At 42.0% G+C, this 26461-nt stretch overlaps 1 protein-coding gene across 3 annotated transcripts in view; it reads left to right on the forward strand.

The window, feature by feature from the left end:
- Nucleotides 1–26461, forward strand: part of CBLB (Cbl proto-oncogene B) — a 193907-nt gene that overhangs the window by 12808 nt on the left and 154638 nt on the right. The window lies entirely within an intron of this gene.

Raw genomic sequence — 26461 nt, forward strand, 5'->3', positions numbered from 1 at the left:
TGGTAACAAGGACCACAACTTTTTATGTACTGTGACACTCACACAGGGGTCTGGGACTCATTGCATAAACTGCTTTGAGCCAAATCAGTTAAGTCTGATATTGCATTCAACCAGGTTTTATCTCGAACCGGTTTCAACCATTTTGAAACTGGTTTATACGCATTGAACGTCTGTTCTGTTATGGGTTTAAATCAGTTTCTGCTCACTTAAACTGGTTTATGTGTAACGTTTGTCCCTAGCCTGTGCGTTATCTCATATGTGGTTAAACTTGAAGAATAAACGTATCTTTTCCACCATTTTTTTTTGTTTTTCATTTGAGGACAATGTACATCTAAAAAACAATTTTTCAGACTATTTTACTGACAGGAACAAACTAGTCTATTAACATATTGTAATTGTAATAAAATTCTGGCTTAATGCACTTTTTCTATTATAATATGGGTTCATATGCATTAGAAGTGATATTTTCACTGGAGATGCATTGCAACCTGAAGACACACAAAGTTATCCTGTACTGGGGTAATGATGATAGTTTCTTTGAGCATTCCTTTGGTGTGTGCAGAAATAACTGCAAAGGAAATAAGAACTTTTTAATTGCAGGGGCAACTGGACACGTTACAGCATTATGTAAACAGATTTTATTTGGACTTCCCTATAGAATTGGGAATTGTATAAAATCCAGATTTACTTGTGGCTTTGCTTACAGTATGTGCAGTAAATTAAAACCAGTTTCAGTGTTAGTTCGTCAAAACTAAAACTTGCTATATTTGGTGGGTATCCAAGAACCTATCAGTTAGTGTATGTGTTAGAAAAGATGTCAGAGGGATTTCTCTCTCCAGTAGTCTTCTACTTCAGCTTCTGGATAATGGTAATAGCAGTGAGACAGAAATGTGTTCTGGAAAGCAGATGGCTTAGGAGGAGACTGCTGTACATTTTACTATAGTTTATCTTCTGGGTACTCTAGGAAAAGATTAAAAACAAGCTCAGTACCAATATATGGACAGGTTATCAATAGCTGCTGTAGCCAATATTAGAATTAGTATTTCTAGCAATTCCCCCCCCCCCTTCCCCCTCTTTCTACTTTAATTAATGGAACTGGAAATGAAAGATGAGGATGCTACTACAGTAAATAACCAAATGCCCAGTAATAATCCTGTTACTTGTGCTTAAATAAGTAGAGGTTGTATGTGTGTACGTACGTTACAGTGGAAATTACCCTGCTGTGTATGGCTGAGTCTTCTCTCCGGTTTTTGTATTTTTTTTTCAATTGTTTCTACAAGGGTCTAATTTCTTTGCTGAGATTTGGTAAATTGGTAATTACCTAGAATACAGGCTTATCTGTAAAGTTGAACTGTCTTGGTATGGCCAATTCCCTTTTTGTTACTAGAATAAGCTGTACTGATAACGTTGCCTAAGGAAGTTGTACTGCCTTCACAATACCAGTACGGCCAAATAGTCCAATATTTTGTATGCTAGCAAACCCTATGATGATGTGCCTATAAGGACATTTTTACCAGGAAAAAGTTTAATTATGGCTTAAACATTAAGTAATTCAACAATATTTTTTTCACACTGACTTTAATTATGAACTGCTAGATAATTTAAATATGTTGGATGTCTTTTAGACTAAGGAAAACTACTCCAACTTATCCTCTGTACCAAAATACTGAAATAACATAAGTGAGAACCAACATTAAAAAATATTTTGGTGCATTAATATATACCATGTGTGTGTGTTACCCATCCCTATCTTTAGAGATCTTTTTTATTCTCCACAGCAATTTGATGTGCCCTAAAACATTTAAGGTTTTGTCAGATAGGTAGAGAAGATGTTGTTGTTGTTGTTAACGTTTGTTTCTAAATATTTTTTTTATTAGCTCTAATATTTGTTTTGTTAGTTTTATGAGATGATAAATGAAAAAGATTAAATGTTTCAAAAATTTGTTTTTTTTCCTAGTCAGCCCTTTTAAAAAAAATACTGTCAGCTTGAAGTCTTCTCAGGTTAACAACAACAAAAAACACAAACAAAAAAAAAATAGTTAAATTTAGACCTGGTCACTTTGTTCCAGTTTTCAGTCTCTTTTCTGCAGTGTTTGTTATATGGAGAAATTTCCTGAAAAGGAAATACTCTTTGATAAATATATACACAAAATTCTATGTTTTGGTTGTTTTACTTTAACAAAATAAATGCAAGGTGCTGCACTTGGGGAGAAAAGAGTTTCCAACACGCCTATAGACTGGGAAGTACCATTCTGAGCACCACAGCAGTGGCAAGAGATCTCGCGTCAACCAGGACTCCAAAAATGAACATGAGCTGCCAGCGTGAGGAGGCAATAAACAAGGCTAACCACACTCTTAATTGCATCAGCAGGTGCATCAAGAGCAGGTCTAGGGAAGTGATAATTCCCCTCTTTGTGGCACTGGTGAGACCGCAGATGGAGTACTGCATCTGCTTTTGGGCGCCACACTTCAAGAGGGATGCAGATAACCTTGAGAGGGTCCAGAGGAGGGCTACTCATATGGTTGAGGACCTTCATGTAAGACCCTATGAAGGCAGACTGAGGGACCTGAATCTCTTCAGCATCTGCAAGAGAAGGCTGCCTACAAACTCATCGGGGGGGTCAGCAGGGAATAGGGAGCACTGTTTACCAGGGCACCCCTCAGAGTTATCAGAAATAATGGCCACAAGCTGAAGGAGAATAGATTTAGATTGGACATAAGGAAGAAATTCTTTATGGTGAGGGTTGCCAAAATATGGAATGGGCTTCCAGGGGAGGTGGTGCTTTCCACTACCTTGGAAGTGTTCAAGAAGAGATTGGATAGGCATCTGGCTGGGGTTACTTAACCCCAGCGCTCTTTCCTGCCTGGAGCAGGGGGTCGGACCCAGTGATCTGCCAGGTCCCTTCCGACCCCAGAAATCTATGACATCTACTTTAAACTACATAAGGAAAACTGACTAAAAAAATTTGCTTTTTAATCTATTTTTGTTTTGTTATGATTAGTACATTTTTGGCAGAACTAAGACTTTATAGGTAAATAAATGCTCAAGGCATGTAGGACACCTTCATAACAAGGAAAAATTCATTTAAAAAATGCTAGCTTCCAGAGATCACATGTTGGAAATCTAGCCCCTCATAGACTTCATAGACTTTTTTGGATTGAAAAGAACCTTAATAGATCAAATCTGACCCCCTGCCCAGGGCAGGGGGGAGTGCTGGGATCTGATGAACCTAGCTAGGTGCTTGTCTAGCCTCCTCTTTAAAGACCTCCAAGGTAGGGGAGAGCACCACCTCCCTTGGAAGCCCATTCCAGATTTTGGCAACCCTTACCGTAAAGAAAATTTTCTTAATGTCTAATCTAAATCTATTCTCCACCAATTTTAATGCCATTGTTCCTAGTAACCCCAAGGGGCACCCTGGTGAACAGTGTCTCCTGTTCCTTGCTGCCCTCCCACCCCAACCCGGATAGATTTGTAGATGGCCACAAGATCCCCTCTCAGCCACCTTTTGTGGAAACTGAAGAGATTCGGGTGCCTCAATCTCTCCTTGTAGGATCTTACCTGCAGGCCCTTAACCATATGAGTGGCCCTCCTCTGGACCCCTTTCAAAGTTCTCCACATCCTTCTTGAAGTGCAGTGCCCAAAGCTGGACTCAATACCCCAACTGTGGTCTTACCAATGCCACATATAGGGGAAGTATCCTCTTCTTAGACCTGTTCGTGATGCACCTTCTAATGCATGAAATAGCGTGGTTGGCTTTACTTATCACTTTGTCACACTGACAACTCATATTCATCTTGGAGTTGACTATGACTCTGAGATCCCTTTCTTCTGCTGTGCTGCTTAGAAAGTCACCTCCGAGTTTGCAGGTGTGTTAGTGGTTCTTTCTCCCTAGATGCAGCACTTTGCACTTTATCTTTGTTAAACTGCATCCTATTGTCTATCTGTCTAAATCTGCTCCCTTCCCTCCAGTATGTTTACTTTGCCACATAATTTGGTGTCATCTGCAAATTTGGACAAAGTGCTTTCCACACCTTCATCCAAGTCACTGATGAAGATATTGAACAGCACTGATCCAAGGACTGAACCTTGGGGGACTCCACTGCCCACATTTTCCAGGTCGAAAATGACCTGTCTACCGCCATCTGCTGGGTGCATCCCATAAGCCAATTTTCCACCCACCTGACCGGGTAGTAATTTATTTGTAAGAATGGGATGTGACACTGTATCAAAGGCCTTTTTAAAATCTAAGTAGATGACATCTACCTCAACTCCTGCATCTAAGCAATTTGTGACCTGGTCGTAAAAAGAAACAAGATTAGTCAGGCAGAATCTACCCACTATGAAGCCATGCTGGTTGCCCTTCAGCATTATTTTTCCTGGTGAACTCCCACAGATGTGATCCTTAATAACTTTTTCAAAGGTTTTCCCCAAGTTTAGAGGTGAGGCTAACCGGCCTATAGTTACCCAGATCATCCTTTCTCCCCTTCTTGAAGATAGGGAACACGATGGCTCTTTTTCAGGCCTTTGGGACCCATCCTGAGCTCCATGAGTGCTCAAACAACCGCACCAGTAGTTCAACTATGACACTGGCCAATTCCTTCAGCACCCATGGATGAAGATCACTGGGGCCTCATTGTTGTCCAGCCCCTCCAAATGCCCCTTCACTAGGTCCCTGTCCTGAAAGCTCAGACTGAGAGGACAAATACTAAATGAAGAGTGGGTGGGCTGGGGGTGGGGGGCACAGGGACTGTAGAATGAAATTTTATATACACTTAATTTTATGAATCCTTGAGATAACGTTGGCTGGGTTACAGTTTAAGTCCTCTGTTTTACAAAAGTGATACAGGAAGAGAAGGGGGGGGTGGCTTAGGCGGATGGCATGAGAAGGAAGAGTGCAATGGGCAAAGTGAAAAAATATACCCCAATGGTGGCAATGGTAGAGGGATGTAGCAGGAATTGCTAGCAGAGGTAGCTGCGATGAAGGAGTGAGTAGGGAGAGCAGTATTTTGTTGCCTTTTTAAGTAGATGGAGATTAAAACATTCCTCCCAGTTCTGCATATTAAGAATTGTTAAGTGTTCAGGACCATTATTTTTATTTTATTTTATTGTATTTTTTTTTTTTTTTTTTTTTTACAATTTGGCTGGAATTAAATGCTTCCAGATTGGCAATCCACAAGGGCACTTGAGTTAGCACAGAATGGAGCTTCCTACTTATGGATGCCTTTTAGGGTGCATATTATACATGTACCTCATACATACACTTCCTTTTTTGTTGTTGAATGCCTCTTGGGATACTATTTGCTGTTTAAAGCTGAAGATTATTGAGGACCTTGATAAAGAATTTCTCTTTTTTTTTTTTCGTGGAAGCTGACTGACAGCCGTGATCCATTAGGATATTTGAATCGACAGTCCCTGGACAGCATCAAGGTACTAGTGACACAGCATTCTCAGGGGAGAGTAGCTGCTGCTTTCCTTCTTCGATTGGAGCCAGTTTGTTAATTGAGGAGGCTGGGAAAGCCTACCTCAAGTAGGCAGTTTTGTTTGTATTAACTGTTGTTACATTAGTTATTTATTTGCATTGGCTGATGGGTTTTTATTATTTGACAGATTAGCGCTCATCTTGAATGCATGTATTCTAATTTGGGGCACTCATGGCTGTCCTTGGAGAAATAGCTTCTTGTTGCCCATTTGTTTCACATAGATGGCTGAGCAGCCTTTGCATGGTAATGGCATTTGGCCTTCTACAGCCTGGGTTGCATTGGGATTTGTGACCGTTGCATGGTAATGGCATTTGGCCTCCTACAGCCTGGGTTGCATTGGGATTTGTGACCTTGAGGTGAAAACCTCCCATCTCCTTTTACTAGTCCCCTGATTTATCTAGTTTTCCAGGCGTTCTGCATCTTTTTGTCTTCAGTCAATTTTCATCTGAAAAGCATGGTCTGTCCAGAGTTACATAAAAGCAGAAACAATGTGGTTTTATGGTATTTGGCAACTCCTATGTTGAAGCTGTGTTTAAAAATGTATATTTAAGAAACAAAATGAAGGTGTATTCAGAGTAGTCCTATAAGGAAGTACACTTCAGTAAGAGGACTGAGTAGCTTTCATTGGAATCTATTTAGTCGCATGGATTTGCTTGCTTGCTTGATTGATTTTTTTTTTTTATTTATTTTTTTGTACTTTCTTTTTAAAGATAAAGAGGCTTTTGGGTGTTGACTGACTTTAAAAAAAAATTCAGTATAAAAAAAATCCTGCTTTTTTTTTTTCTTACCACTTTTAAAATAGGTTAATTAGGCTGTGATTATTTAGGCTGTTACCTAGGGAAAACATGCTAAGGAAAAGTGCCACTTTGGAGGAAAGAGGGATGGGAAGGAAGGGATGTATCAGGAAGTCAGGATGAGAAGTAGTTTCTGAAAGCTTTTCCACTGCAGCAAGGTTTCTTTTCCCCTCTCTGAATTTGACTTGACACATAAGCGTTTTAAGGGCCCTGGGCAGATACTGCGTTTATGATGTGGTCAACACATGGAACATATTTGTGGCTGGTTAGCATCTCCCCTTAAACTGAATGGGTAGCGTATGCCAGACATGGGGCTGCCCCATGCCTGATGCTTGTGCCCAGTTAAGCATTGGACATGGGGACAGCCTCAGAGTCCAGGACAGAGCCTCTGCCTTGCCTGATCCCTAGAATTGCATTTGGGATGGCCTGGGTCTCCAGCTAGGACCTGAGGTTGCCGTATGCCAGATTCTGGTTTGGCCCTGGGAGTTGCCCGATTTGGGATCTGAGGAATTTTATGCCCCATTCCAAACATTGCTTAACACACACGGCAGTATGCACAGTGTTTGGGATGGGGCATAAAATTCCTTGGATCCAAATCACACCAGTATATTAACTTCTGCTAAGGACTCTTGACTTACTACTTAATTGGGCAAGTAACTGAACTTCAGTACAATTTTGTGGAAGCACAAACATGCTATATAGAGAGCAATAATCTAAATTAAACAAGAAAGACTTATTTCACTAAACACACACACTTCAGACAAAGGGCCTCTTGTTCAGGGGGGCAGGTGAGAGCACATGGAGGCCACAAGTAGTCAGTCAGTGTTATGACAGTTTGTATTTAACACAGATGCAAATAGGGTAAGCTACCCTGGGTCTCGGAAAGTGGTTTCTGTTTCTCAATGAAAAAAGAATTCACTTTTTCAAAAAATATGACACAAATGAGAACAAAAAAGTGCCTGTTTTATTCCAAGTAGAGAAGAATAATGAGGACTGAAATTATAGAAGATCTTTTAGAATTGAAAGTAATAGTTTCTCAATATTGTTATTGCCCTAAGCTCTAGATTTGTATCCAGTTGGGCAGAAGGCAGATGATATATGTGCATAATAGTCTGAGTATTTGATGATATCAGTAGAGGCAGTGTTTTCAGCATTTTTGCAAGCTCTATCTTAAGGGTGTTTATTCATGAAGAACATTAAATTGATGATAATATTTGAGTGCTGTTCAGTTGGTTGTAGTGGGGAGATCAAGGGCCTGATTCTTTACTAATAGCACTTTGTATAGTCATTTTTACTTGTGCAGAGTGGGTGTACAAATACTGCGAAATCAGAATAGGAGCTTTTTCCACCCACTCTGCCCCAGTGTAAATATTCTCACAAAATATGGAGCAGGTGAGTATCAAGCCTCCAGACTTTCCATTTGCTATATGTTAATCTTTACTGGTAAAGCTAGTAACAGCTCTACTGCTGGGACTCTGGAAGATGGATGGCTATGATGCCTCTTCCAAGCTGTATAGTTTTAGCAAGGAGGAAGATTGTTTTCTGAGGGTAGGATTCTTTGTTACAGTGGTTGAGTATATTTCAAATCTGAATTAGGAGAGAGTACCTCCATACCTGTTCCTGTTCAGGACCAAACTACTTCCGTGTCTCTGTGGCCTCAGTGGCTCATTCAAATGCTGTTATGCTGTTGGATGTGGGAACAGCCTTGATACTCGGACCAAGCCGTGGTCTAGTCTAGTGCGTACTGTCTTAGCAGTATAGACTAGGCTGGTTTCTAAGTTTACCAGATAGAGGAGAGAAGATTTGGGTCTCCTGTGTCCTTCCTAACAGAACTACTCTTGCTCACTGTTTATTTCGCGGATGTTTTTTGTGAAAAGGCTGCTCCTCACTTTTTCACCCTGGAGATCTTGCACCATAGACCAGGGGCAGGCAAAATATGGGCCACAGGCCAGATCCAGCCTGCCAGACAATTCCATCCAGCCTGCAAGTGCCCACCAATTGATTGTATCCCACCCAGCCCGCATGCTTCGTTTCTGGTGCGTGGGAGGGCCTGGTCCAGCCAGCATGCACAACTTCTGGGCAGGGCTGCTGCTGCCACGGCTGCAGGTGCTGGGGGACCTGCTTGGCTTCCCCAACCTGCAGCTGCTCTTCCTTGTCTCCTTGCTGCAGCGCTTGCACCAGGCAGCAGGTAGGGAAGTGGGGAGAGCTGTGGTGGGGGCAGGAGGAAGAGTTGGGCAGGGAGTGTTGAGCTGGGGCTGGTGGGAGTGTGGAGCTCGTGCCCAGGGGGGGTGGTGGGAGCATGGATCTTGGCTGGACAGGGTGTGGGGAAGAGGAAGTCTGGGAGGGTATGGGGACTCTCCCCATGGCACACAGCCCCCACTGGTGGCAGCAGCAGGTGGGGGCGCTCATGGCACTGCTGTCCAGCGGTGTGCAGCTCTGGCCAGAGCTGCATGTGGCAATAAGGAGCACCGCCAGCCAGCCTGACTCTATCATGCAGGGCTCCCCGTGACACGTGCAGCCTCCGGTACTTACGTGCCACTGTGGGAAGCCCCGTATAATTGAACCAGCTGCCTTCCCTACCATGTGTGGCTGCTGGGACACTGCCAAAAGTGGCAGGGAATCCCCCCCCCCCCCCCTTGCTTCTGTGGTGGCAGCTGGCTCCATCACATGAGGCTTACCTCTGGTGGTAAGAGTGCTGGGAGCTGCACGTGTGAGAGATGGGCTTGTCTGGCTGTGCTCCTTGTCGCTATGTGCAGCTCCGGCCAGAGCCAGGCGTCAGGCCTGTGTGGGCCATGAGCACCCTGAGGCACCCCACCTGCTGCTGCTGTCTCTGGAGCTGCGTGCCATGGGGAGGAGGTGTGTATGGGGGAGTCCACACACACACACACACACACACACACACACACACACACACAAAATACTTTTTGATTTATTAATTTTGACATATTATGCAGTCACCTCTATATAAACTATGCAAACACAAATCATAGCAAAATATTTTTGTAATAAATTAAAATACATTGTAGTAGATATTTGACTCTTAGTATACGATTTTTTTAAAATGTTTATTAATTTATTTTTGGTTCAGATGGCAACCCCCCACTCTCAAAAAGAGTACTTCTGTGGGCAAGGGGTGGGACTTCCAGTGGCAAAGCTCAGGAGTTGGGGGACAGACTTCTTGTCCCAAGATGATGACCCACAAAGGGGCAGGGCTACTTTTGCAGCCCTCAACAGCTTACCAAAACTCATTAAGCCTCAATAATTGCCCACCCCTGCCGAAGATGGTGAACTATATCGTTTTATAATATTTTTTTTTATGCTAGTTCTGATGAAGATAGCTTATCTTCCTGCAGTACAACAGGAAGCATTAGTAAAACAAGTTTTTGTTCTCCCCCCACTCGGCAATGTTTTGTTTTTAATTAAAAGCAAAAAGCAACGAAGAATGAAAGTCTGTTCTTCGCTCCTTAAAGGAATACAAAGGAAGTGGGTGAATAATCACTTTCAAGCGGCACATTTGCAATTTAGTTCATAAAAGCTCTTTTGGCACTCTGTAACAAAAGTAAATTAAAGCCTGTTTATAAAAACACAGAGTACTGATGATTCTGTTACCTAGAAATGCTTCATCTGAAATCAGGCTAGATGTACATGTTTGCTAGAGATTTAACTGAATAGAAATAGGTTGCAGGAATTTGTAGATATTGGGAAATATTGGAGAAGGAATGAAGCACTGTCTGTTTTTTTTTGTTTTTTTTTTCTGTACAAAAGGAGGAGAAAAGAGTTACCAGAGATTGACAGTTCCAGACTGTAACATGCAAGCAAGTTTTAAAGGGAATCGTAGAGTATTTGTCTAAATGTTTTCTAATAGCATGAAGAATATTTTGTTCCAACCTATTGTATCTTTTAATCTTCATGTTTTGTTTGTTTTTTTTTTTTAAACTGGCAGTTTTTTCAGTATGACTGAAGTCAACCTTTTTTTTGTGTTAAGTTGAATGCACAGTATATTTCATGGTGCAGCTCCTTTGTTTATCCTTTTGTTTATCATAGTGACAGCCTGAGAATATATAGGCATTATTAATACTGCTGTGAACTTAAAAACTACTCTTTGGTTTATAGAGTGTTTTGTTTTTGTTTTTTTTTCTTATGTTGTAATTGGATATTAAGATACAATCATTATTAATGCATAAAACTGCTTCATTCTTTTATTTTAGAAAGCATTAATTGCAAAAAGGAAAAAGGCAATTAATATGTTAGGACTCTTTTTCTTTCTTTGGTTTTTCATCCTTTATGTTTTTCATGTTGAAAAATTTCAGACACGTTTTAAATGTACTTTGTGTCAGCAAATGCAGGTGCTTTCCTAGTTTGGTATTTAAAAGAAAATAGAGCAAATAGAAATATCTCCCTTGGTGGGGGGGGGAAGACCAGAACAAAACTCTGTAGTGCAGACAACAACCTATCATTTTTTATTTATTTTTTATTTACAGAGGATGATTCCCAAGCAGGCAGCCAGTTAACTCTCATCAGCATTTCACTTTTGTAATTGTACATGAATAATACATTTTGGTATCTTTTCCCATTATAACCAAAGTGAAGCCAAAGGACTTATTATTGAGATCTTGTTGTATGCGTCTCTGGCATATGATAAAACATTGTGCATTTTAGCTATAATTTGATCAGATTACATGCAAGAGGACATATCTACACGTGCAATTACAACACCCATGTGAGATGCTTACTGCACAGTTGACTAATTTGCTGCACAGTAAACATCCCTGCGTCTATACACGCACCCCTATTAGGCTGTAGTATACTAATTTGCTCCATAGCAGGATAGTACTTGTAGATGCTGCCCAGCTGGCTGGGGCATGAGGGTATTTCAGTATGGGGCCTCTCTGCTGGCTAGCCCTGCATTGAAGCTCCCTTGTGCCCCAGCCAGCCCCTTCACAGCACATTGAGGTGGCAGGAGCAGCCCCAGGCTGATGTTCCATCCCCTGCCACCTGAGGCTGCTCCAGCCGGGCTCCATGTGCTGTGCCTGAATAAACTGCAGAACTAATTGCTAGAGTTAATGAACTCCAGAGCAATAAGCTCTGCAGTTTATTCAGGCGCAGCGTGTGGAGACTGGTTGGAGCAGCCCCAGGTGACAGGAGGCCGGGGGACTTAGCCTGCCAGTCTGGGGCTGCCCCCACTGCCTCCATGTGCTGTGGAGGGGCATGAAGGAGCTTTAATGTGGAGTTAGCTGGCAGGCAGCCCCTGCACTGAAGTACCCTCGTGCCTCAGCCATCTGGGCAGCATCTACTTGTGTGCTGCTGCTGAGTGTTTCTTACTTGTAAATACAAGTTCTAGCCTGCTGTGCAGTAAATTAGTTTACTCCAGCCTAATAGGGGTGCATATGTAGGCGCAGAGATGTTTTACTGCATAGCTAATTAGCCAACTGTGCAGTAAATGTCTTGTTTAGATGTGCACAGAGGAAGATAGTGATCCTGTATTCATCTGGAAGATTTTGCCATAATCTGCTCTCTGCCTCATTTCTTTTCAGTACACATTGTTACAAAAGAGGACTCATTCTACAATCGGTGAACATATTACAACAAGCATTCTTTTTTTAGTAATACTTGGGCATAATAATTGCATGTTCTCTAATCTAATGAGAAGAAAGGAAGTCCTGTTGTATCTCTCCTTTCTGGCATACAGTTACACACCAAATGAAAAATGGTAAATGTTGCAAATGTCTTAAATGCAAACCTTTAGGGGAATGTGCAAAGCATTCAGGTACTGAAGGGAGATTATAACTAAGTGGCACAACTTTAGTTTTTCCCAACTCAACTAAATGTAACAGTATAGTTTTGAGATCCGTTAAGATTTTAATGGACACTTCTGTATTCTCTTGCAGCAGATAGATCTTTTAAGTAAGGACCATTCATACTGTATTCTAAACTATCCATTAGATCAGGGGTGGGCAATTATTTTGGGCAGAGGGCCACTTACAAAGTTTTGGGAAGCTGTCAAGGGCTGCATGGGTAGCCCTGCCCCTTGATAGTTGCCCCGCCCCTGGTTGTCATATTGGGACCGGAAGTCCAACCTCCTAGCCCCTGACCTTTGCCATTGGAAGTCCCTCTCCTTGCCCTGGAAGTACTCCTTTTGAGAGGAAGGGTGCTGTGATCTGGAAACTATGAACCCCCCCTTTACTAGAACCTATTTTAATTTTATTTAAAAATATTTTTCTACTGATTTCTGTGTTTACAAAGAGTGTATCTAGCGGTGGCTGCATAATAACTTAAAATACAGTCCTACTGTGTGTGTGGGTTTTTTGGGGGATTTTTTTTGTGTGTGGGCAGCAAGGGGGTATAAGTGGCGGTGTGGTTGGGGGAAAAAGTATGTGTGTGCTTGTGGTGGAGTGTGGGTATGGTGGCTGGGTGTGTGCTGAGAGAGAGCCGAGGCTGGGCTACCCGCTCCATAGCGTGCAGCTCTAACACACTGCATGTGAGCCTCACATGATGCAGCCAGGCAGACCCCATGCCCAGGCTCTGTGCTTCTACAACCCCACCCTGGGTCTCTGCCAGTCCCAGGGCAGTTGCACAGGCTTTGTGTCTCTGCTCGCCACCACCTTTCCCTGCATTCTTTCCTGCAGGCTTGCCCACTGCTTCCTGCAGCCCCCCACTTCCTAAAGTGCTCCCCACAGCCCCCACGAGGGCCCACCGCCTGCTGCAGCCCTGCTGTGACTCCTCCAACTGCCACAACCTTGCCTCTTACCATGGCTCCACCATCTGCTGGGGCCCCCCACAGCTAGGCTGCCCACTGGGGCCCACTGTGTTGCCACCACCTGCTGGGGCTCTACTGCCTACTGGGTCCTGCCTCAGCCTGGCCATGGATCTGCTACCTACCAGGGTCTGCCCCCCGCTGTGGCTCTGATGCTTCCTGGGGCCCACCACCTCCCCACTGCCTACTGGGTCCCGCTGCGGCTCTGCCACCCACTGGCTCCCGCTGCTTGCTGGGGCCTGGCTATGGCTCTGTCACCCACTGCAACCCTACCAATTGCTGGGGCCCACAATGGCTCTACTGCCCACCATGGCTCTGCTGCTTCCCAGGGCCCACCGCAGCCTCACCACCCGCTGGGGCCCGGTCACAGCTCTGCCACCCATCGGGGCCCACTGTGCTGCCTGCCGCGGCCCTGCTGCCCGCCGGGGATCACCGTGACTCTGCTGCCCGCTCTGGTTCCACCGCCTGCTGCACACCATATGGGTCCTGCCACTTCCCGCGCTGCTCTCCACAGCCCCCCTGCCACCGCACCGCTCCCTGCAGCCCCCACCACTGGGTGGAGCCGGGCTAGCCTTGTTGTTCAGTCACAGGCTCCTGCTGGGTCCTACTGCCGCTGACTGCCTGTCATCTTTGACAGGCGGTCATGGGCAGATAAATTCATTTTCTAAAATTTTTTTAAGGCCCTGCAGGCCAGATATAATGGGCTGGCAGGCCGGATCCAGCCCGCGGCCTGTATTTTGCCCACCCCTGCACTAGATGAACTTGATTTCAGTTTAATATATGACATGTCCTCCCTTGTAAAAGTGTTGTATACCTGAAGAAAAATAGATTGAGGACAGTCTTTCTTGTGCTTATGTTCTCCCTGTCTCTGTCCCCTTCCCTTCTCCCCACCAGCACGCTATTTGGTTCCCTAGACTTGGACTTCTCCCATATTGTGTATGTTTTCTGTATCTTGTACTGGGCAACCTTAGGGAGTATCATCTGGCTGGTCAATTTCCTGCTGGGCCAGGTCAAAATGACAGCCCTGAAAAGCTGCAAAAACTTCCTTGCAGGGGTCGGTTTCAGTGACACCCTACAACTCTTCTATCTCTTTGGTCTGGGTGCATATCTTGCTTCAATTTGGACACTTGGCCCTGCAACAAAAATGTGGACCAATTCGTGTTGTACTATGCCATGAAGGAGGAGATGCTCTGCATGGTGGAAGATGAGCAACTAATCTGAAATGTGTAACCCCATGAAGAGGGGAGGGGAAAATGGGGTTTCAGTCTCTGGCAATGAATGTATTTTGTACTAACGAATATTTCATGCAACACCCTCCCCCCCCCCCCCACCTGGCAATTTAATATCTTAGAACTTTTTTCTTCTTTGGTTTTTCATCCTTCATTTTCTTCATGTTGAGCAACTCCAGACACTTTTGTGTGGGGGCCACACACAGTTTTGCACTTTTACCTTTCTGTTTTTTAATATTTTTGTAATAACAGTTTTAAAAAGGCAAAAGCAGCCTTGTTTCAGTGACTATTTAAAAAAAAAAGTAAAAAAATTTTAAAAAAAGCCCCCCCCCCCCCCAAAAAAAACCAAACAAACCCAAAACAAAACAAAAAACCCCTCTCCTTCTTCCTCTGTCTTGCAGTTGGGACTGTTTGTTACCACCCAAACTTTGTTGTACTGTGCAAGCTGTTAGACTCTTCTCTCCTTTCTTTTTAGAATAAAATAATGAAACTATATGGTTTTGAGGTTTAAGTGAAAGTAGATAGTGATGAAAAGATGCCTGCCTGCAGAGAGAGAGAGTGTGTGCCTCTCTCCCTGTTCTCTAATCCTAGTGTACATCTTTCAGTAGTATTTAGTATACTAGTATACCTTTTTCAATATTAAAAAACTAAACTAAGGCTTTAGTTTTTTTCTGATATTTGACAGCAAACAGGTTATATGTAAAAAATAAAATAAAATTACACTTAAAAAAAAAATCCACAAATTTATCTTGTGTATACTAGCCTTGGTCTGTCATCTCGCTGCAAAGTCATATAATATAGATGTGATTTATAAGACAAAAGAGCAGGCAGAGTGCAATTGGTATTAATCCTTCACTTGCGCCCAGTGTTATATAGTACTGAGGTACTTTCTTATTTTTTTTTTTTTTCACTTGAATGGGATTTGAGAGTGCCTGTCATTTTTCAAGAGGTCCTCTTCATGTTGCAGGATTGAATTAAGTCTTGGGTAAGAAAGAGAAGTTGACCCACATTATCAAAAGGGAGGTAAAATTAAGGGCACACATTTGTGGCATCTCCAAGAGCCTTGGTAAATGTATGTCCTGTTTTTTAATCTGTTTCTAACTATTTTAAATTATTTTTAAAATGACTATGCTAGAAAAATCTGGGTTTTTGTTTTTTAATCCATATTATTACCAGTTAATGAAAATTTAATGCAACACACACAGACTTGTGTTCTTTTCTTTTTGTGAGCCTTTTTGCAGTGGGATAGGTTACTCAACAAAATGTTGAGTTTATCTACTTCAGAGTTGATTCTGAGTTTTATGAATATCTGTAACAGTGTAGTAAGGAACTACAATATCAGTAATGAAACACATTTGGTTAAAAATGTCCATAAATTATTTTAAAATCATCTTATCACTAATACAGACCTACCTTCAGAACTGTAGAAACTACAGATACCTACTTAAGGGCAGAATTTAGGCTATATTTTGTTTTGCAGGTGTGAGCCTACAAGTTAAAACACCAACTTGTATTCACATGTTAAACACTTAAAACAATTTCTTGTTCAACGGGAGTAGAGTGCTTTGATGTTAAGGCTTTCAGATAACAGCATTGTATATTTTATACAAAAATCATAATATTTCTAGATTAGATTAATTTTAGTTTTGTTTAGGTTGTTTTTGAGTTTAAACTACCTATGCATTTAATTTTTCAGGAGTCCTAGTACCTAGACTAGTTTAAAGGAAGAAAAATTATTTATTTATTTATTTATTTATTTTTTTAATTTATGATTTGTTAATTTATAGCAAATGGAATAGGTGGACTGTCCTTCAATATAATTACTCAAAATAGAGATGCATGAATTATCTGGTATACTTTTATGGAGACCTTTGAGAGATACCAGTTCAATTAATGGTTCGGATGATTGTGAATCTTAAGGCTGTAAGTTTTAATTATGGCCATGGAAGCACATCAGGAATCTTATTATACTTTTACTAAGGATGAAATCCTATGAAAAAAGACAATGCTCAAGTGGCTGTTGGGTTCACCACACCAGGAGGAGTTCCTGCAGTCACTGTTTAAAAAATATGCATAGGCATGAACAGATATCATATGGAGTTCTCAATTTCGTGTAAAAATCTACAAATAAAAATGGATCCAGTAGTTTCTTGATGATGTGATCTTTAGGCCCTAACTGACATAGTTAGCTATTAAAATAATAGTTTATTACAGTCAGTTACAGCTGCCTATTATGACAGAATTCTTCTTTCTGTTACTATGTCAGCTTCCCATTGCATTTATTTTCCCTATTTACTAGTATCTTATTTTGCCCAGTGTATGAATAGGGAGATTAGGGGTTAAGCATTAAACATTGCCTAAATTTTCAACTCCTAAAAAAGTTACATATCTAAAAGCTGTATGTCATCAACAAAATATGAATTTTGTTGATAACATTGCCTCAGTAACATTATAAAACAGCAGAACATCAAAGAATGTAATTATGTAATTCTACATAATAATTGGAGTGAGGCATCAGCACTCCTGAGTCTTATACCCAGTTGTGCTACTGACTTATTTTCTTAACTTTGGGCAAATACGGCTAAATCTGCCTGTAAGTTATTCCTTTGGCAATGTAAAGAGTAGTGTGTGGCTTAATTGTCTATAAAGCACTGTTAGGACTTTATATAATGATGGATTGAAAGAAGTGAGTTTTTTGATTTGTGTCAGTAAAAAAAAAAAAAAAAAAAAAAAAAAAAAATTAATGTGTTCCTTTTTGGATACAATAGTAGTCAAATGCCATGATGCTATAGTTACTGTACTGTCCTAAGTGAGTAGTTGGGGAAAAGAAGAGGCACATTTTATACACAATTCCATCCCATGACTGTATTACGTTATTTTCATGCCTGTTTCATTTTGCTTTTGAATTTTATAAATAAATGCATCTTGCATACAGAAACTAGCAGCATGTCTTCAGTGGTGACTTCCTGCATACTTTTTACAATTATGTGCTCTACAGTGTGTGTCAGTGAATGGTGTATGCAATGTTTAAAAAAAGATCCCATAAGGAAATAATATGTGGGATTATATTCCAAACAGCTTTCCTTCCAAATGAGAAAAATGCATATCACCAGGTTGAAGTCTTTTTTTTTTTCCATTGATACCCATTTACAGAAGAGTTACTTGAAAATAGGAGAGTGGTACACTAGCATTACCTTATTAGATTTAAAACTCTGTTTGCATATCCTTTTTTCTTCATGATTTCTGGTTTAAGCAAATAGAGAGCAATTCAAAGGAAAAAAGTAAGCAACATCCTGTTCATGTGTTTCTTTTTACTGTTAATCCTTGTAATTAAGGCCCTATGAGGAATGGGCTGTAATCACTTACAGAGCATAGCAATATAAAGGGGCCAAGTTCATGTGGGAGGTGTTCAGCAGTATGGTTCACTAGTGACCCAGTTGGCAACCAGCTGTCCTTCTACTAGGCTTGTAAATGCTTTTCTTTTACCACCTATATGTCTGTAACAGCCCCTTGATGTTTGCATGAGAACTCATATTTTTAAAAAGTGTTCATCCTGATGTGAAAGGGTTAAAGATGGTTTTTGTGACATTGTCCCATCTGGATAGAAAGTGTGTGCGGGGTAGCTCTAGTGTGAGCCAGAGCTGAGGTAGGGGCCATAGAAGGAGTTAAATCTATGGACATGGTTGGAGCCAGTCTTTACTTGAATAAAGTCTGGGTGCCGGAAAGGAAGGAGTTTGGGCTACACAAATTATGTGGGCTGTGGTGGGTATTGCTGTTTGGAGAAGGCCTCTGCATACGGTGCCTCTCTGAAAGAGGTTAAATGCATTTTCTTTTGTACAGTGTGAATAAAGCACTAATGAGAAAACACACATGAAAAGCCTTGAGATAAGCTTCCCTGAAACTACAGGCCCAATCCAAGTAGCGAATGGAAGGACAGGAATATAGGGAAAGAAAGGAAAAATACCCAGTTTTTTAAAAGGAGGGAAAATGTGTTTCTTTTTTTCAGCATTCTTTAGGTAGTGATAGAAGGTTCTTCTTGTGTTTCCAGTGTAAAAGTGTGAGAATGTGGTTATACATTGGTATGTGCAGCAACTCAAACTTCTTTGGATGCAAAGTGTATGCATGTCTGTTAGCATTTTTTTTTGTCACCTACAGGGTCAAACTGTAGCTGCCCCAAGCATTAACATGCACAAGTGATCATTTTTTTTTTTTTTCTTAAGCTTGGCAAGATGCCATCTATTGCTAACTGTGATGAAATTTGTTTTTATTGCTGACATTAACTATATTAGTTATATAAGGCCTCCTGCTTTGTAAATCCCTTTGTAATCTTGCAGCATCATTCTGCAAATGCAGATGAATTGTCTGTAAATACAAAGAAACATTAATAATTGGAGCCCTTCCGTGTGTTTAGCTTCACTTCTTCCTTCATTGATTGTTCTCATTCTACTTTTTTCTGATGCATTTATGCCAAGAAGCTCATGCAACCTTTTCAGTCTTTTAAGACCCAGCTAGGCTATAGAAGTCTTACGTGGGAAGAGAGTGCACTGGTAAAGTTACACTTAGTAATTCTGTCCATAGCGCATACTGTAGTTATTGGTTTTTCAGCTTGTATAGCAGCAGATGGTCTATCTATTGTTTCATTGGTCTTCTGGGAGTCTGGTCCAGTGTAGTGGGGGCGTGCTTTAACAAAAACAAAGCTAACTAAAAATAACAAAACATTTTCTTTTTATACGTTACAGTTTGATTTATGAAACTTTAACTATTAGATAGGAAAATTCTACCTTTAAAAATTTAAAATACATGCAGTGAATATTGGTGCATTTGAAATCTTTGGTATACTTTAGATCAGGGATGCGCAAAATGCAACCCACAGGGCCCTTAAAAAATTTAGAAAATTAATACGCATCTTCCCCTGCCTTCTTGTTATGCGGCCCTCGATGGCTTGTCAAAACTCAGTAAGCAGCCCTCGGCCAGAAATAATTGTCCGCCCCTGTGTTAGACTGTGGCTGGCTATTGACCCATCATGCTTCAGTCTTGATTCATAGGGATCATTAATTGTTAAGCATGCTCCTTTTGAGGGGAATATGGGCATAATTTTAGCATACGTATTGGACATTCGTTTTAGACCTAGCAGGAAGAGTGTTTTCTGTTAGAGGCATTCCTGCTGTCCCACATCAGCCTTGTGGGCTTTCAGTTAAACTTCCCAGGAAGACAGCAACATATGTGTTCACAATGTGTGTATTATAGCAGTGCCCACTCACACTGCTAGAGATGCATCAGCATTTTCAGAATAGCTCCCTGTTTTGAGATACTTGTTTTAGCTGGATTGGTAAAGTTGGCTCTGGGTTGCTGCTGTTTGCAGCACAGTTGCAGCTGTTCTGTCTTGGTTGTGAGTCTTGCTGGATTGCATAAAGTAAACTGGATGGGATCTAATTACTGTTTGAATAAAAAAACCCTTGAGGCCCAGCAGATCTGGTGACTTAGTAGGTGACCCTCTTTCTGCTGTGCTAGTACTGAATCAGCTATCAAAAAGGGATGCTGTGGAAGATGCCATGTTTAGAGAGGGCTATAAAACAAAGAGTAGGTGGTGTTACCTTTGGTCTTTGGCCCAGGTACTGGTGCGTACCTTTGTCTTCTGTTTTTTTTTTATCAATCCTCAGTGGAATCAGGTGGATACACTTACTTTTCACTCTCTGATTTAAGTACATACTGCAGTATATTCATACAGTGCTCCTGTTTTTACGCACCATTCCCTCCCTCCTGTGCTGGCTGCGCTTCTGTGGCTTTGCAAACAGAATGATTGTCTAGTGTGCAGATGCTTTGGGGGTTTTGGAAGTGGGTCTTGAAATAAGAGGTAATGTGTACATTCTGGTAACTACATATTTTTCATAGTTTTGGTTTTTTCGTATGTTGAAATAAATGCAAGTCTTCAGAGACATACCTGGTAAATAGCAAACCCTTGTCAATGATTGAAGTGCCACATTGTTGAGATTTTTACCTGTTTTAAAAGAGTGCTATAAAGGAACAGTCATTCTCGAACAGTTGTATTTGATTATAAGAAACTTTTTCCAACTATATAAAATGCCACTGAGGGTTCCGCTACTGCTGATTAGTTGGATGATGGATATGTTTGATATCTGTCTTTTCAATAGTCCAGAATTAATAAGAAGCATAAGAGAGTCTCATTGGAGTCTTGATGAATAATAGGAATAAATCTGTCTAAAATAAAACTAAATGAAATCCCAAGGCATCTTGACATCCTCTTGATACATAGCAAAGACCTTTGAGCTATGTAAAGGTGTGGCTACATGTTATCATGCAGTTAAAAGGTATTGTATGGAATTAATACCCTCAGCAGGGCAGTTGGTAGGTTATACTGAGTCTGAAAGCTGTAGGTGGCCATGCAGGAACAGTTTCACACATTTGGTTGCGTGTGTTTAAACGATAATCTATTATTATTTTAAAGGTGCAGGTATTCTTGCCTAAACTTTTACCTTATGTTTGGGAATTTCATTTGCCTGTTTGTGCCTGCTTGGCACTGGTTTTGTTTGAACAAGTACAATTTTTAGGACTACTTTATTGAAATATCATCCAGAAACCTCTGTGTAGGCATTAAGTGGATTAAAAGTAGGCCTGCTTTTGAGCAACGGCAGTCCAGCTAGAAAACCTGCAATATGAAGATAAGTAGATCAAGGTTCTAGCAGTTTTTGAAATCTTCTTAGCTCCTGATGTTGACGCTGCTGGAAGCAGCTTCTCTGTAAGTCACTGATAGGAAAAACAATTTGGTCATACAGTGGTCGTAAGCTAGGGATGTACATGTGCTAAGACATCTAGTTGGGTAGGCCAGGATTGCCTCAAGGCAGTATTACGTACATATGGACTGTATCCTGCCTGACACAGTTTGCATAGGCTGTGAGTCCTTGGCCAGTTAATTGGTATAACTAGTAATTATACTGAGATTTTCCTTTAATTTATTTGTATTCTTCTAGGAAATCTATATATATTGATATGCAGTGGCATCAGATCTGCATTAATACAGCAGTTGAAAAAGCTTACCAAAGGAAAATCTGTTTCTTTTCCTTCCTTGTTTTGAACTCTGTTTTTAAGGATAGGAAAAAATGTTTAAAAAATCTTAACAGGATTCATTGAATTGAAGTTTGCCAGGCATGGGTTACAGTGATTCAGAAGATGGAACGATTTTTGGGCCTGTCTGTTCCATTGCAGAAGCTGTTTAGGATGAAGTAAAAAGCTTAAAACTTGGAAGAAAATAACCTCTTGCACTCTCCTTTTTACAGGGGGGTGGAAAAGATGATCTTGGCTAACTTGATCTGAGATGACTTAAGTGTTTGTAACCTATCTGCAACTGAAAGTGCCTGGCTAGCCAGAGGAGGTCATGCCTGTCATGTGCTCTGTTCACAACTAGATAACTCTTTTGGCAAGATGAAGTAAAGTGGTGTTCTTCATGAGCTAAGTACTGAGTCCCCTGTCAGGGTGGCTCCAAGACAAGAATGTAGCCATCGTAACTTGTTATCTGTAAGTCATAAAGGCATGAAATGTTCTGTAAAGCTCCGAGTTGGAGGTTAGTAGACAAGGAAAAGGTATTCTGTATTACAGTTGATACTTTCTGTTGCTGCAGGATCATTACAGTAGGCTTCAAGTGGATTTGAAAACTCACTTTGGCAATCTATATCTTAGGTTCCCCATATGCATACATGGTATAATATTTATTTACCCTGAGGCTTAATTCGTTTACATTTGTAAATGTTCTGAGGCCTTTTTAAAAAGGGCTGTGTAGAAATATGACTTAAGTACTAATATGTATTACCATATTTACTCAAATATAAGATGAGGTCCCCCCAGTCAGAATGGGGGAAAAAAGCCCCCCATCTTATTCCCATACGAAGTGGAGGGTGGTCGTGGGGTGGGAGAAGGGAGGCTGCTGCTGTGCTGATTCTGGCCCTGAACCACTATTAGGGTCAGAGCAGCCTTCTGCCCCTCCCCTGCTTCCCCTCTTCAGCTTCTTCCCTCCCTGCCCACCACCTTCCTTACCCTTTACTGTCAGGCACAGCTTGGCTCTGGCTTGGGCTGGGATCACTCCTGGGCACCAAGCACATGGAAGCTTCTTGCTCTGCCTACCTGATCAGCAGTGCCAACGCTGCATGCCCAGGCAAAGGCTGAGCTTCCATATGCTATGCTCCTAAACAGAATAGGGGGAGGGGAGAAGGCACAGAGACTGGGGGCAGCAGGAGGGAAGGGGCAGAGACTGGGGGATAGGGGAAGGGCCAGAGGCATGGGGAGCTGGGGAGGAAAGGGGAGCAGGAAGGCTGTAGGAGGAAGAAGTGGGGAGGGCAAGGGGGCAAACGCTTCCTCTTCCCCTCCTCAGTCACTGCTTTTTCTGCTGTAGTAGTGGGAGGGATTCAAAACAATCCTCCAGTACTTATTCTGTACCTGGCAAACTTATAACATTTCCATATATAGGATCTAATATTGTGCTATTTGTCTTACTTGAGAAAAGACAGTAAATCTGTACATCCAATGCATGGTGGCATTATATGTGTATATGTCCTCGCAATCATCCACTGCAAAAACAACTGATTCATAGTAAACTCTGACAACATTGAAGTTCCTTCTTTTTATTATGTCACTTAATAATGTAATGACAGTGATACAGCCATACAACTGCACGAAATGCTTCCATTAATGTCTGAGAGGTATTTAAGCACCATACAGTTGTAATAGAAGTGATGCTGCTTAACAATTTACTGTAGATAAGTATAATGGAAAATGTCTATTTTTCATGTGCATGTGGGCACTAGTCCATAACAACAAAATATCTATAGCATTTCATTTATGTAAATTAATCTTTTGTAAAAAATTGAAGTATACTGTATTTACTCAAATAAAAAATGAGGGTTTTTTTTTCCCCAATGGGGGGAAAAAAAGTCCCTCATCTTACATTAGCATACAGGGAAACCTCATTAAATACATTGTCAATCACTAAACTACTGTCAAAAGCAGCACGTGCTCAGTAATGGAAACCAACTATGAAGTTGATTAAATGCAGCCAACACTGAGCATGACTATAAAACACATGGCCCATAAAGAGGAAACATGCTCATGGGAACATTTTTTCTGTGGGGCTCTTAAAAAACAAACAAATGAAAATCGGGCAGTTGTTCCCCTAGAAGCAAACAAGCATTGGGCCTGCAGGTATTGCAATACCAGGCCAGCACTCAGAGAGGCCAGAGCCAGCTTGGACACCGTCCCCTGGTGGCAGAAGTGCTAATGGGAACTTAACCACAAGAGTAGACTGCACTAACCTATCTGAATAAGATATACATGGTAGTGCCCATTGAGCACAGTCCTCATCAGCACTGACTTTTTAAATTATGGTGAACCACTAGACTGCATACATTTTGACTTCCTCTTCACTTCTACAGCTGAGCAGTGCCTTTCTTTGCAATTTCCAATGATTCTTGTTTCTTCACCAGCCTTAAATGCCTGGCAAACATTACCAGATAGGGACCCAAACAGCTGACCCAGAGTCCCTGTGTCATCCCCTTTCTCAGCCTGCCACCTACGATTAATGTGGCTCTGCCCTCCATGAGGTGGAGCCAGACCAGGTTGCCTTGCATCTCATCTGTATATAATAATTTTCAGGATCCCAAGACTCGGGGCAAGAACACCTGGTTCCTGTCATGAGGTGACTAATTAGCACATGAATCCTTTGAGGGGGCAATCTGAAGTACACACACATTCTGGGCAGTGTTGATGGTGGGGTCACCATGCCTTGAAATGCTGTTGACTCGGCTGTGGCCCAGCCCAATGAACTGTGCGGTAAACCATGATGATTTACAATAAAGTACGCTGATGATGCTGTAGCTTGTGATCACTCGGAAACAGACCTTCAGGCAGTTGTTGACATCTTTACCAAAGCATACAAGACAATGGGACTGATGCTTAATGTTTAGAAGACTAAGATCCTCTACCAGCAAGCCCTAATGAACATTAGCTCCAATAGTTTAGATCCACAGTGAGACTGGAGAAGGTTGAGTATTTCCTGTACCTCGGAAGCCATCTCTCTCAGAAGGCTGCCATCAAAGAAATCCAACATTGTCTGAAATGTGCAAGTGTAGTCTTTGGACATCTGAAGAAATGGGTGTTTTGAAGATCACAACATCAGAACCAAAACCAAGCTCATGGTAATTGTGATCCCCACCGTGCTGTACAAAGCTGAGACATGGACAACTTGCAGGAGACATCTAAAGTTATTGAACCAGCATCGATGCTGCCTGTGGAAGATCTTCTGAATCCAGTGGGAAGATCGATGCACCAACGTCAGCGTCCTCCTGCAAGCAAACAGCATTGAGTACTGAGGCAATGATTTGTTGGGCCGGCTACGTCACCTGGATGTCTGACTTGAGACTCCCAAGGTGTACACTCAAGAGGAGAGCAGAGAAAATGCTTCAGGGATGTCCTCAAGGGCAACTTTAAAAAAAAATCCAACTTTGATATCAACTCCTGGGGAAACTATTGCCCAGGACTGCCCCAAATGGAGGAAGATTGCTGCATGGATCTCAGTACTTTGAAACCTCACGGCGACAACAGGAGATGGAAAAGCGGGAATGGCAGAAACACTTCTCCTTTAGTATGAAGAGAAGGCTGAGGTTGGATATGGTAACAGTTTTCAAATACCTGCAGGGCAGTTTGGATGGAGAATGGACTTTTCTCTGTGGCTGAAGGGACAGGCTAGAAGCAATGACTTCAGGCTGCAGCAGAGAAAACTTAGGTTGCAGATTAGGAAGAACTGTCTGACCTTGAGGGTCATCAAGCATTGGAAGAGGCTACCTAGAAAAGCTGAAAATTTTCCAGGGATGGAAATTCTAGAAGAACAGCTTGGAGGTTGCACTAGGATGGTTTAGTCATGGATAATGAGCAAGGCAAAGGCATGCCCTGAGTGCTGGGTGTGCAGTGCTATACATGTGCCAGGGCATCCCCGGCTGGGGGCTTCTCAGGACATGCATTTTCAAGTGGAGAACCCCTGTTTGCATTTTATCCTGCAGGATTAGGCCTTTGAAACTCTGGGAGTAGCAGGGGCCCTACCCTATGGGACAATGGGTGATGTCTGCATTGCTCAGCATAGTGGATCAGCTCTGCTGGGTCACATCCTGACACAACTGATCACTTTTTATTTGGCAGTGTCTGCTTATAGCTAAAGATAAGCTGTTTTCTGATTTCTCAATACAAACTAGATCTGTGAGACAAGATAAGGTCACTAGGATCACTTTCAGGAAAGGAAGATTGAATTAGGAGGCTTCATTAACAAATCAGACTTAATATTTCCATCAATGAGGACATTTTCTGTAAGTGTAAGCTAATTGTTTTTTTTTTCTGTTGCACTTTGTCTCCTACAGTATTTGTTGTAAGCAAATGGGTGAATTAAATTTTAAGTTTATCCAATTTTACTGTATCATCTTGAAGTTTGAGTTTTCTTCATAAAATGTGAAGTCTTGTCAAATCTGGCTTAGCAACCAGTAAAAGGTAGTGTGTTGCCTGTTTCTTTTTACTTATGAAGCAGTGTAACAGGGGGCCTTCTTGGGGCCTATTTGCCTTTGGCCCGCCCACCTGTTTCTGGACCAACTGCCTGCCTTTGCCTGCCACACCTTGTTAATTAGTTAATTTAATTAATTAATTAGGCAGGAGGCTGCCTATTTTCTTGCCCCAATGCCAGGGGGTGCTATCTGTGGCTCTGTACCTCCCCTACACCACAGCCCATGCCTTGCAGATGAAATCTGCTGATGTTAATCTCACTGGGCCCCAGACTTCTCTAATCAGGACCCCTCCAAGATCCCTCCATTCCAGCAGCCTACCCTGCTTTCATTCAGGCTATCTAGCTCCCTGAAACTATTTTCCCCTCTCGGGTGTGGTCCCCCCTCCGGGACCTTTGGCCATACAGGCCCTGGCCTCACCTACAAGGCCGGCCAGTCAGAAACCCCAGACCCTCTTAGCTCTGGGCATCCCTCACAGTGGGCCTCTGGCCCTTTTGACCGTTCTGGTCCTGGCCCCAGCATTGACCAGTTGAGGGTACTCTCTCTATCAGGTCTGAGTCTCTAGCCCCGCTCTCTCCCCTGGGGTCTGTCCTCTGGGCCCTAGTAGCAGGTGACCCACCTGGTTGTGGGGGCTGGGGTTAAGGCATCCTGACC

The sequence above is a fragment of the Alligator mississippiensis genome, chromosome 1 (genome assembly GCF_030867095.1).
Source record: "Alligator mississippiensis isolate rAllMis1 chromosome 1, rAllMis1, whole genome shotgun sequence".
In the NCBI taxonomy this organism is placed as follows: Eukaryota; Metazoa; Chordata; order Crocodylia; family Alligatoridae; genus Alligator; species Alligator mississippiensis.